Raw genomic sequence first — 10,753 nt, forward strand, 5'->3', positions numbered from 1 at the left:
CATTTCAATTGCTCAGTAGCCACATGTGGACAGTGGCTACTTTTTTAGGCAGCCCTTATGTAGAACATGTGCATTGCTGCAGAAAGTTCTATTGGACAATAGAAAGTAGGCCACATTTTCATGCCTAAATTTTTTTTATGTTAAAATACAATATATTTTTCTATAATAATAAAAACCAAAAGAAATAATTGGGAAGTAGTACTAAAGCTAAGGAAAAAGCAAAAACAAAAACTAAATGCATTAGAGTTGGAAGCTTATATACGGCATGAGCCATATAATGCATATATCATTTATATTTTATTTAATGTATCATTTAATGTATCACTTTATATTTCTACAATTTAAGATACTTGAAGAATTTAGATTTTCAGGAGTTGAAAGAAATCAATGGCTGTTTTTCTTTGCAAAGAAAATGATATTAAGAATTTGGTGTTGCTTCTTATAACTTGAATCTAGTTTATAGGAAGAGGCATAAATATCAATTATGGGGTTCTGGGATCCCTCTGCCTTTTTTTTTAAATCAACAATTGTACATGCCTGCACAAGCACAAAACACAAACCCTATTTAGTAGATGAGGTCATACAAGAAATCTTCTAATATCCCAGAGGGGAAATCCACTAGCACATCAGAATATTAGAATAGAGAGAGGATACTCATATCTGGTAATTTATCAGTTTGAAATATTGTCATCTACATTGTTCTGTTAATGATGACCTAATTAAAGAAAACGTTTAGGGCTTTTGGTAGATGGAAAAGGGGCCACTATATGCTGCAACTGTTGACAGGTTTAATTTCATTTTGAGCCATTATCATAGGGAACATGTAGATACTATCTTAGTAATCTGCCATTTTCTTAGCTTATTCATAACAGTCAAAGGAAAGATGGTATCTCTGTGCTTATAGTGAAAAACCTTTGGAAAGCAGAAAGCAAGTCTATTATTAAATTTTTGTCCAGGAATTCATCTGTCAGATCTAGAAATGACTAATAATTGTTACCATATACCCAAGATCATCTATGAATGATATGGAAAAATAAAATATTTTAAAAGAATTCAACAAGCAGTGTATCCATATTGTTCTTGCCTGTCATTTTATAATTAAACAATAATTCTTTATATCCTTTGACAATTCTTCCAATGCAAGTCAGATCTATTTAAAGCAGAATGCTTGGAGAGAAGGGTGGTGTTTGAGAAGCAGGCACAATTTTGTAGAGTTAAAGAATGATACGGCTGTAATATTAGCAACCATATTAATAGGAATATGGACAAAAGAATTCTTTAATATATCGGTCAAAGATAAATTAGTAAAATTTCCCTTTTAAATGTACACTTAGAGTGCTAACATATACGGGGTATTAGAAATTTTTATAAAGTGAATTCTTCAAAGTCTTAACAAGTTAGTCTAATTATAAATTTAAAAAAATGATTAGGACTGCAGCAGTTTTGATGTCCTGTTTTAACCTTACTGGCATTATTTAATTAATTAATTAATTAATTATTTTTTTAAAGGTGACATTGGTTAACAAAATCCAGTAAGTTTCAGGTGTACAATTTAACAGTAGGGCATATATATATTACATTTGTGTTCACCTCCCATAATTAGATTTCTTTCTGTCACCACACATTTGACCCCTTTTATCCCATCTACCTCGCTCCTCCCCTTACTGGTATTATTAATTTTGGATTGTTCATAAATAATTTTTACTTCTACTTTCTTTTAGAGAATTCTATCCTATGCTACTTATCTCACAGAAAGAGAACACAAGAATTTATTTACAATAAACACAAGTTTACCTGAAAAACATAGTTTTCCATAAAAAATAAACTAAAGTGAGCTAAGAGAAGCTGAATGTATTATATCCTTTGCTCTGGGTGCCTGATACCTTAAATATTGATGTCGTCAGAGAATGTGTATTTTCTTATATAAATAAAAGATAATGATATTCCAGCCTATCTTGAAAATGGAGTCTCTTTATCCTAAGTGCCAATACAAATGTTCAAACTTCCCATGAAGGGTGAGGATGCATGAATAAAGAAGAGCAGAAGGTCCCTGGAGGGAAACCATAAAGAATCCAAGGAGAGCGGAGAATGGATCAGAAGTCTAGAAGTAGATGATGTGGCTTTTTCTTTTTTCCTCAACACTCTCCTTCCTGCAAAGGTAAATATCTTCTTGCCTTATTTTTAAAATTATAATCAAAACTGAAACAAGTCAGACCACTGAGACTCATTTGTTTTCTTTCTGAGCTAAGGCAAATGGATCTAATTTTATTTTGAGACCAGGCAGGTGGGCTTAATGGACAGTGTGGAGGTGGGTGAAGAGGAAGAATTTGTAACTTATGAAAGACATCAGTGTAATTTATCTTGACTTAGTAAGACTTTTTCTTCTTGCATGACACGCTGTCTACAAATGGAGAGTTAAGTAATTGCTAGGATTATTAGAGTGTTGTGCTTCAAAAAGACTTCTAAACTGCATTAGCTTGGGTTGATATCACCAGTTCTCATCTTCAAGGCGTTAGTTCAAGAATCCATCTATTTAACATCTTCATCAATGACGTTTCCATTCTTCCACAGTCTTTCTTTCAGGTTGTCACAATGTCCTTTATTTGCTATTTAATGTCATTCTAAGACAAGAAAAAATTTAAATTAAATTATTAGCATCAATTTTATTGTTCATCTTTACATTGTATAATGCCAGTTTTAAATGCAATTTGAAAACATTTAAGTCATATGTGAAATCACCAAAATTTGTTTTGTAGCTTATACATGCATATGTATTCTTTCTTGCCATAAGAATGTAAACCCTGCATAAAATTAACTCTATCATTTCTGTTTCACTTCTTAATATGCACACATCCTACTAGTACTCTTAATGCTTGGCTTACTGATGAGTAAGGAAGGACTGAAAGGGTTGCCTTACCTTTCCTTCTATGTCATCATTTTCAGTATAAGAAGTTGGCTAATACAGGGAAATAACACTAGTAAGAAAGGATAAATAGGATTATTTGGTCATTTGTGTTTTTTAGAAAGCCATTGTTTTCTCTCTGTTTAAATCAAGTTCTGATTTGAAGAGAAAACATGGCCTCTTGAGGCTGTGAGTGCCTCTGGTTGCTCAGTCATGGGTGTAATACAATGAATTTTTGTGTGTGGATCAACCAGATTTCTGTGCTCATGGAGTTTCCGAATGCCATGTGTGAAGGAAGTGGCAAAGAGCAGCAGACACCCTTATAGTGCCATTCTTCTCTGTTCAGGCACATGCTTGATTGTCCCAGTGGACTTCATGATGACAGAAGAGCATTAAATTGAACTCAGGGGCCCTTGGTACGGCACAGGCTGCACACCGGTGGAGCTGGACCTGGTGTAAGATCTTCATATACATTCTCTGCCTGCCATGTCTATACTTGTGGTTTCGTATGTCTGATTTTGTCCACAAAAGATAGCTGATCACATCTTCCTGCAAGTTTCTGGGTTCGTTTTACCTCTATAGTCAAGAAGCAAGAACTTCCTTGACTAGGTTGGAAGAGGAATTGCCAAGATAAAGAACTACTTTTAAAACTCCAGTATTTAAATATACAGCTATAGAGCAGAATTTTCAAGTTCAGGTATAAAATTCATGTTGGATTTCATTTTATTTTTTAAGTTATAGGATATCTTATAAATGATTTTTGGGTTCTTATACCTGCATGCAAGGCTTAAAAACTATTTTCAGTTTTTGTCTAATTTGAGCTTGAGGGGTTGCCAGGGTTATTGTCCTGTTTTCAACTGTTTGTACCTCACTTCTGGAGGTGTCATTCAAGCCCAACTTCTCTACCCTTATCTCTCTTATCTGATGTCAGAGTAAGATTACAAGAGCTCTCTAGCTCATGAATTCATTGTGACCTTAAGCAAACTTTTAAATTGATCTGAGTTTTAGTTTTTTTGTCTGTTAAAAGGGGGTAATGCCTATATTGCAGATATAATTTAAAAATTTAATGAGATAATAAAAGTGGTTAACAGATAGTAGTCCTATTGCATGTGCTCTATTAAACATTTCTGAGACTGTTACTTACTGTGGAAATAAACTCCTCTTTGCACCACAGTTGCCACTCAATCTTCCTGTGAGTTTAGGAGGTTTAATTCTTATTTCCATAATCACTTATTTAATCTTATTTCCTAACCTTTTCCTAAAGGTTATCTTAGGTGCACTAGTGGATTTTATATAGGAAGATGGGTGCCTGCCTGCTTGCTTCAGAGTAAAATGCTAACATAAACACAGGTTTACCTTTGCCATCAAATTTGATGCATCAGCTGTGAAAATTAATTTTTAAAAAATAAGGCAGAAAAATGTAATTGGTGTGGCTCACATTTACAAATACCACCTATTCTCCATTTTATTTAAGCTTTACCTTCATACAGCTTCTTAGCTCAGAGATTTTTATTATAAAATTTATGTTAATTAGAGAAAATTAAAAGTACTGAAAAAAAAGAATAAAGAAAGAATTGTATATGTTGAAGATAATCGATGTAAATAGTATGTTTTTTCATCTGGTCTTAATGTATAACTGTAAAAATACTTTTGGGATACTAACACACAAAATTTATATCCTGCTTTTTTATATAACTATACATTTTTTATATAACAGTTTGCATGGACATTTTCATGACTGCAGAATATATTACAACATAGATTTATTTAATGATTCCTCTATTTTCTGACATAATTTCATTCGTTGTAAATACTATGCTGAACATCTTTTTGAATAAAGCTTTTTTCATTTTTCAAGGTTATGTCTTTAGGATGGATTCCCAGAAGACTATTATTGGGTTAAAGCATCTTGAACATTTTGAGTCTCTTGATACTTATTAATTGCTTTCCAAGGAATTCACACCAATTTTTACTTCTGACAAAAAGTTATCATAATGCTAGTCTCTCTCATATTAATCTATGTTATTTTGGTAAATGAAAAGTGATGACACTTTGTCAAATATAGATTATTTTTATTAGTGATGATGGATATGTAATTAATATATAATAAGATATTAATGTAATCATATATTACTAATATATGTGTTTGTTTTCTAAGTAATTAATCATGAAATACAGTATCTCCTTTCGGTTCTTTGGTAGACCACTCATTCTTGCAGTCATGACCTCCTAGTGGGAAGGTAGGAGAAGAAAACACTCAAAAATTTATATAGCATTACATTATTTTCAATGTCCTCATTTCTCTCGCTACTCCTCCTTTCATAAGAATTAGGCAGAACAAAATTTGGTTTCTTGCCACAGTGGTATGAGCAGGACTGTCTATCCCTGCCTCTATCTTTTGCTAATTCTGCCTCATAAACCCTCTGATGCTTCTTTTCTTCCTTATTCTCCCTGTAGTCCTGAGCTGATTGTTTTCTGCATTTACATGTTGGCAGTATGGTTTTACGTTTCTCTAGCAGTATCCAGAAACTCTTCCCAGGGTTAAAAAAAATTATTTTATTTAAAGGTTCAGGCTGTTTTGATGTACTAAGAAATGCTGGGAAGAAAAATTTAGAGAAACATTGTATTAGGATGCCCAAACCTCTTTCGCTCCCTGAAGCTAAAACATACAGTTTCACCCTGAGGAACTAATTCTATAGAAAACAAAGCTAACGGGGAAGTGAAATGAAAGGCATTCTACATTAAATTTCATTTAAGCCTATTGTTTAATTTACGTTCTGAGCCCACTGATTCCTTTTAGGCCCTAGGCATACAGGGCGACGTTTCTCTGTGTTTGGTCACTCCTTCATATTTCATCCTATCTTCGGGCCTTGTGGATGTTTCTGTTCTGGAGGCTTCTTAAATCAGCCGGCTTTCTCTTTTTGGGAGGATTGGTAGGTTGAGTAGGATATTTTTTTAGCAGGTGAGTTGGTTTAAGTTTTTTCCATTAAACCTTATTTGGCTTTCTCTTATTTGAATTTAATAATAATTATATTATTAAACATAATTTATTTTGTTTACTTCATTTGACCAATTTAAAAAATTTTGATTATTTATTTGTACTTGGATTAGTTTTACCATATTTTCTGAGTATTTTATTTATTTATTTTTAATACAGCACAAACAGACTCGGGGATTTCCTGTGAAAACATGATGAATACATGCTCTAACCGGGTTGGGGACTTTTGCAGATCACGAGTGGTTCCATATTGTGAGCCATGTGGCTAAGCAGGATATGATTGCCTCATTTCTGACCCAGCAGTCAAAGATGCTACGCTTTGCTGGAGGGAAGTGTTCACAGCGACTGCCTGTGTTGTAATTTTGTGTGTGTGTGTGTGTGTGTGAAGGATTAACAGAAGACCTGAATTTTTAGGTTTTCCATATGGTCGCTTTCCCAGTTGCACTAACATTGACTTGGAGAAAAAAAAAATATACACACCTCTCCACTTTAGGGAAAAGAGAGTCCTGAGTCACTTAGTATTCCTTACACTCTGGAAGGCTTACTAGAAAGGCTTACACTTCCTGCTGCGATTGTATCCTCCTTGAAAGAAATGAAGCAGCAACATGAACTTAGTTCTCTTTATCTGCACAGTGATTTTAAGTCCCAATTTCTGCAGTCTTTCCTCTCTGACTATTTAATACACTTATCGTCTCTCTGCCTGGCATTCCCCTATAGGAGAGATTGAATTTAACAAATGTACACTAAGAATGATAGCTGACACTAATTCAATGAGCAGAAGGTTAAATCCAATCATAATTCCTGAGGTAATGGAGACCGGTAGGGTATGCAGATCTCTGAAGAGTCAAAGAGATTAAATGAAACTACAGTCTCTTTGACTATGTAGCCACTAGAAAACTGTAATAGTATTTTAAGGTAGGGTGATACCAGAGCCTAAAGATTTATTTATTTTTTAATGAACAAAGCATCACAGTCAAGTTGATGCAATAATTTTGTAGTCCCTCAAGCTGTTAGGCTCAAGTGAAGAAAGATGTTAGATAAATACAATCTGGAATGGATACATTAATTTGCACAGTCCTTTGCCCCCATCATGCATAAAGTCTTGGATGATTTTAACTCAAATTGACTTTGGTCCATGATAAAAGCTGGAAAGACTGCTTATAGAGCTTTTAAAAATATAAATAAGTTGTATTAGGGATATAGGGGTGCGAAGGGAGGGAATGAAGATCTGCAAAACCTTAAAAAAAACTGCTTGATTTAATGTCTAGATGAAAGCTGTGGACCAGCATTTCCCATGAGACTACGTGGTGGAGTGTCACTGATGGCAGCTAACTGAGAACTAATGGAAAATTTGCAGATGGGGAGCTTGTGGGATTCTCTCTAACAGCCTTTCTCAGTGGAAAGGCAGGATTAGGGTTAAGGCTGAGAAGTTAATGGAATCTGTGCATGCCTGGCCTGATTGCTCCCCTGATCTGATCACTAGTATCAGGGTGACAGCTGCTTTTCCAACTCTCTGAGCAGCAAGTGGCAGAGCAATACGTATGTCTTAGAAGTTATATATTGACAAAGAGAAAATGATTCACATACATAATATCCTTACTAAAGGGCATATGAAATATTTAGTCAAAGACTTGGAGGGTTTAACTTTTGCATGACTGAGCAGGGTTCTTTTAAAATATACATGTGATCAGCGAATTATCATAATTCTTGGGTTGATTTTGAATCAACCCAAGATTTTGAATATTATATATGCGATTCACATACATACCTCAGAGGAAGACTGTCAAGTTTTAGAATGCTGTAGCAGTACGTGATATTGAAATTGAACTGGATTTGTTAAGATTCAAAATGGAAATGATGGAACAGAAAAGAAACAGGAAAGAGTGCTTTGTTTTCAGAGATTGAAGCCCCCTAAATTAGTGGGTTAGAAAAGTATTATGTCATTAAAAAATAAAATGCATAAATATATTACTTTTTATAAAAAGAAACTGGTTAGACAGATAAATCTGCTAATATATATAATCATATAATTATATAAACATTAAAAATGTGCATACTCTTTGACCTAACGTTTCACTTCAAGGAATAGGTGATGCTTACCTACTTTTTTCCACTTAAGTAATATAGCTTTGCTTTAATTTTTTTCATAAATATCTTTTAAAAAATTTTTAATAAGTTTCAAGTATACAGTACATTGGTTAAACATCTATATTTTATGGAAAATGATCCCCCCAATTGTTCCCTCCCTCTCCTGACCCTCCACCTAGCCAATATATTAATGCTAACTGCATTCCCTATGCCATGCTCCCCATCTCCGTGACCATCCATCAACTACTACTTTGCACTTCTTTAACCCTTCACCCCATTCTTTCAGCCCCCCCAAACTCCCCTCCCCTCTGTCTGACACTATATCTGTGAGTCTGTTTTTGATTAGTTTGTTCTTTTTATTCCTTAGATTCTGCATATAAGTGAAATCATATAGTGTTTATCTTTCTCTGTCTGACTTAAATACCTTCTAGGTCCATCAAAGCAATATCTTTTTCCATCCCCTTCCTTTTCATATGTAGGAGTCTTGTTTATTATCCTTTTAGCCACTCTATCCTTTGGTTGGAGCACTTAATTCTTTTCCATTTGAGGTACTTATTGATAGGAATGTAGTTGTTACCATTCTTTATTCTTGTTTTTGATACATGTTTTTTCTTCTTAAAGAAGTCCCTCCAACATTTCCTGTAATACTGGCTTGGTGGAACAAATTCCTTTAGCTTATTTTGTTTGGGAAGCTCTTTATCTGTCCTTCAACTCTAAATGACAGCTTTGCTGGATAAATTATACTTGGTTGTAGATCCTGGGTCTTCATCCTGTCAAATATTTTTTTGCCAAGCCCTCTGTTCTGCATAGTTTCTTTTGAGAAATCAGCTGCCAATCTTATGGGTGTTCCCTTATAAGTAATTATTTGTTTTTCTCTTGCTGCTTTTAATATTCCTTCTTTGTATTTAACCTTTGGCATTTTAATTATGATGTGTTTTGGTGTGGCCAATTTGGATCCCTGATTTCTGGAATTCTCTGAGCTTCGTGGGGTTTTATGTCCATTTCCTTCACCAGGTTAGGAAGTTTTCCATCATTATTTCTTCAAACAGCTTTTCAACATCTCGATTTTCTTCAGTTATGCCTATCAGATGGATATTTGGACCCTTAATAGTATCCCATATTCTCCTTAAATTATTTTTATAGTCTTGGCATTTTATCTCTTGCCGTTCTGATTGCATGCCCTTGACTTTCCCATCCTTTAGATAAGACATTTGATCCTTTTCTTTATTCGCTTTGTTTATTCCTTTCTTTATTCCATTTAATATACTTCTCATCTCGGATTATGTGCTCTCCATTTCAGACTGGTTCCCTTTTATAATTTCCATTTCCATTTTTATGGTTTTTTTTTTTTTTTTATCTCTTTGTTGGAGTTCTCTACACTTAAAGCTCATTGAGCATATTTATAACCAGTGTTTTGAACTCTGCATCTGTTAGATTACTTGACTCCATTATATCTGGATCTCTGTTCTGTTCTCTCATATGGTTTTTACTTCTTTGTCTTCCCATTTTGGCTGCCTTTCCGTGTCTGTTTCCATGTACTAAGCAACGCTTCTAAGTCTCCCAGTCTTATTAGAGTGGATTAGTAAAGTAGGTGTCCAGTAGCATAGTCCTGAGAGGGGTTCAAATGTAGGCCAAATTCGCCCAAGCCTCTACCCCTACAGAGCCACCTGTTAAGATTTAGCAAGCAGTCCACAGATGCTGTGCTTATAGTTTCCTCAAAAGGCCATATCAGAAACCGAGGCCAACTGCCTCCTCCAGTGTGAGTTTCAGTAAGGAGCACCTGATTCGCTGAGGATATACCTGGATGTGGCTTGGGTGGGGCTGCGAGTTGGGTGAGGCAGGGTTTCAAGGAATCCTCTGGGTGGGGCGACTTCTGTTATCCAGTTTGATGACCTCATGGCTATGGTGGCACTGTGTCCAGGCACTGGTAGTAGGGAGGGCTTAACAAAAAACTATGGATACTGCCGGCACTTCTGTACCAATTGAGTCTCGCCTCTGCCCTCACTCTGGCAATGTCTGCTTGTAAGTCCCTGGTGCCCCCTGCTTGAGGCCGAATCAGCACTGGTGCTCAGAGCGAGCAGGTCCATTACAGCGAAATCTGCTAGCAGATGCGGCCCCTTTAAGAGGCATGTGCTGCTGCCACTGCCATAGCCTCCATCTCACTCAGCCGCTCAAGACCTGGCAGCCCTGCGTATTTGCCCCATTCTACCTCCTGCCATTGCAACAAAAAGAATAAAATATCTAGGAATAAATCTAACAAAACATGTGAAGGACCTACATAATGAAAACTACAAGACCCTATTAAAAGAAATTGAAGAAGATACAAAGAAACGGAAAGATATTTCATGTTCTTGGATTGGAAGAATCAACATAGTTAAAATGACCATATTACCTGAAGCATTATACAGATTTAATGCAATCTCCATCAAAATCCCATTGGCATTTTTTAAAGAAATAGAACAAAAAAAATCATCAAATTTGTATGGAAGCACAAAAGACCCCGAATTGTCAAAGCCATCTTGAAAAAAAAGAACGAGGCTGGAGGCATCACTCTGCTCGACTTCAAATTATACTACAAAGTGACAGTAATCAAAATGACATGATATTGACAGCAAAACAGACACATGAACCAGTGGAACAGAATTGAGAGTCCAGAAGTAAATTCACACTTATATGGGCAAATAATTTTCGACAAAAAAAGCCAGAAACATTCAGTGGGGAAAGGAATGCCTCTTCAATAAATGGTGCTGGGAAAACTGGAAAGC

The sequence above is a fragment of the Pteropus vampyrus genome, unplaced genomic scaffold (assembly GCF_000151845.1).
Source record: "Pteropus vampyrus isolate Shadow unplaced genomic scaffold, Pvam_2.0 Scaffold153, whole genome shotgun sequence".
In the NCBI taxonomy this organism is placed as follows: Eukaryota; Metazoa; Chordata; class Mammalia; order Chiroptera; family Pteropodidae; genus Pteropus; species Pteropus vampyrus.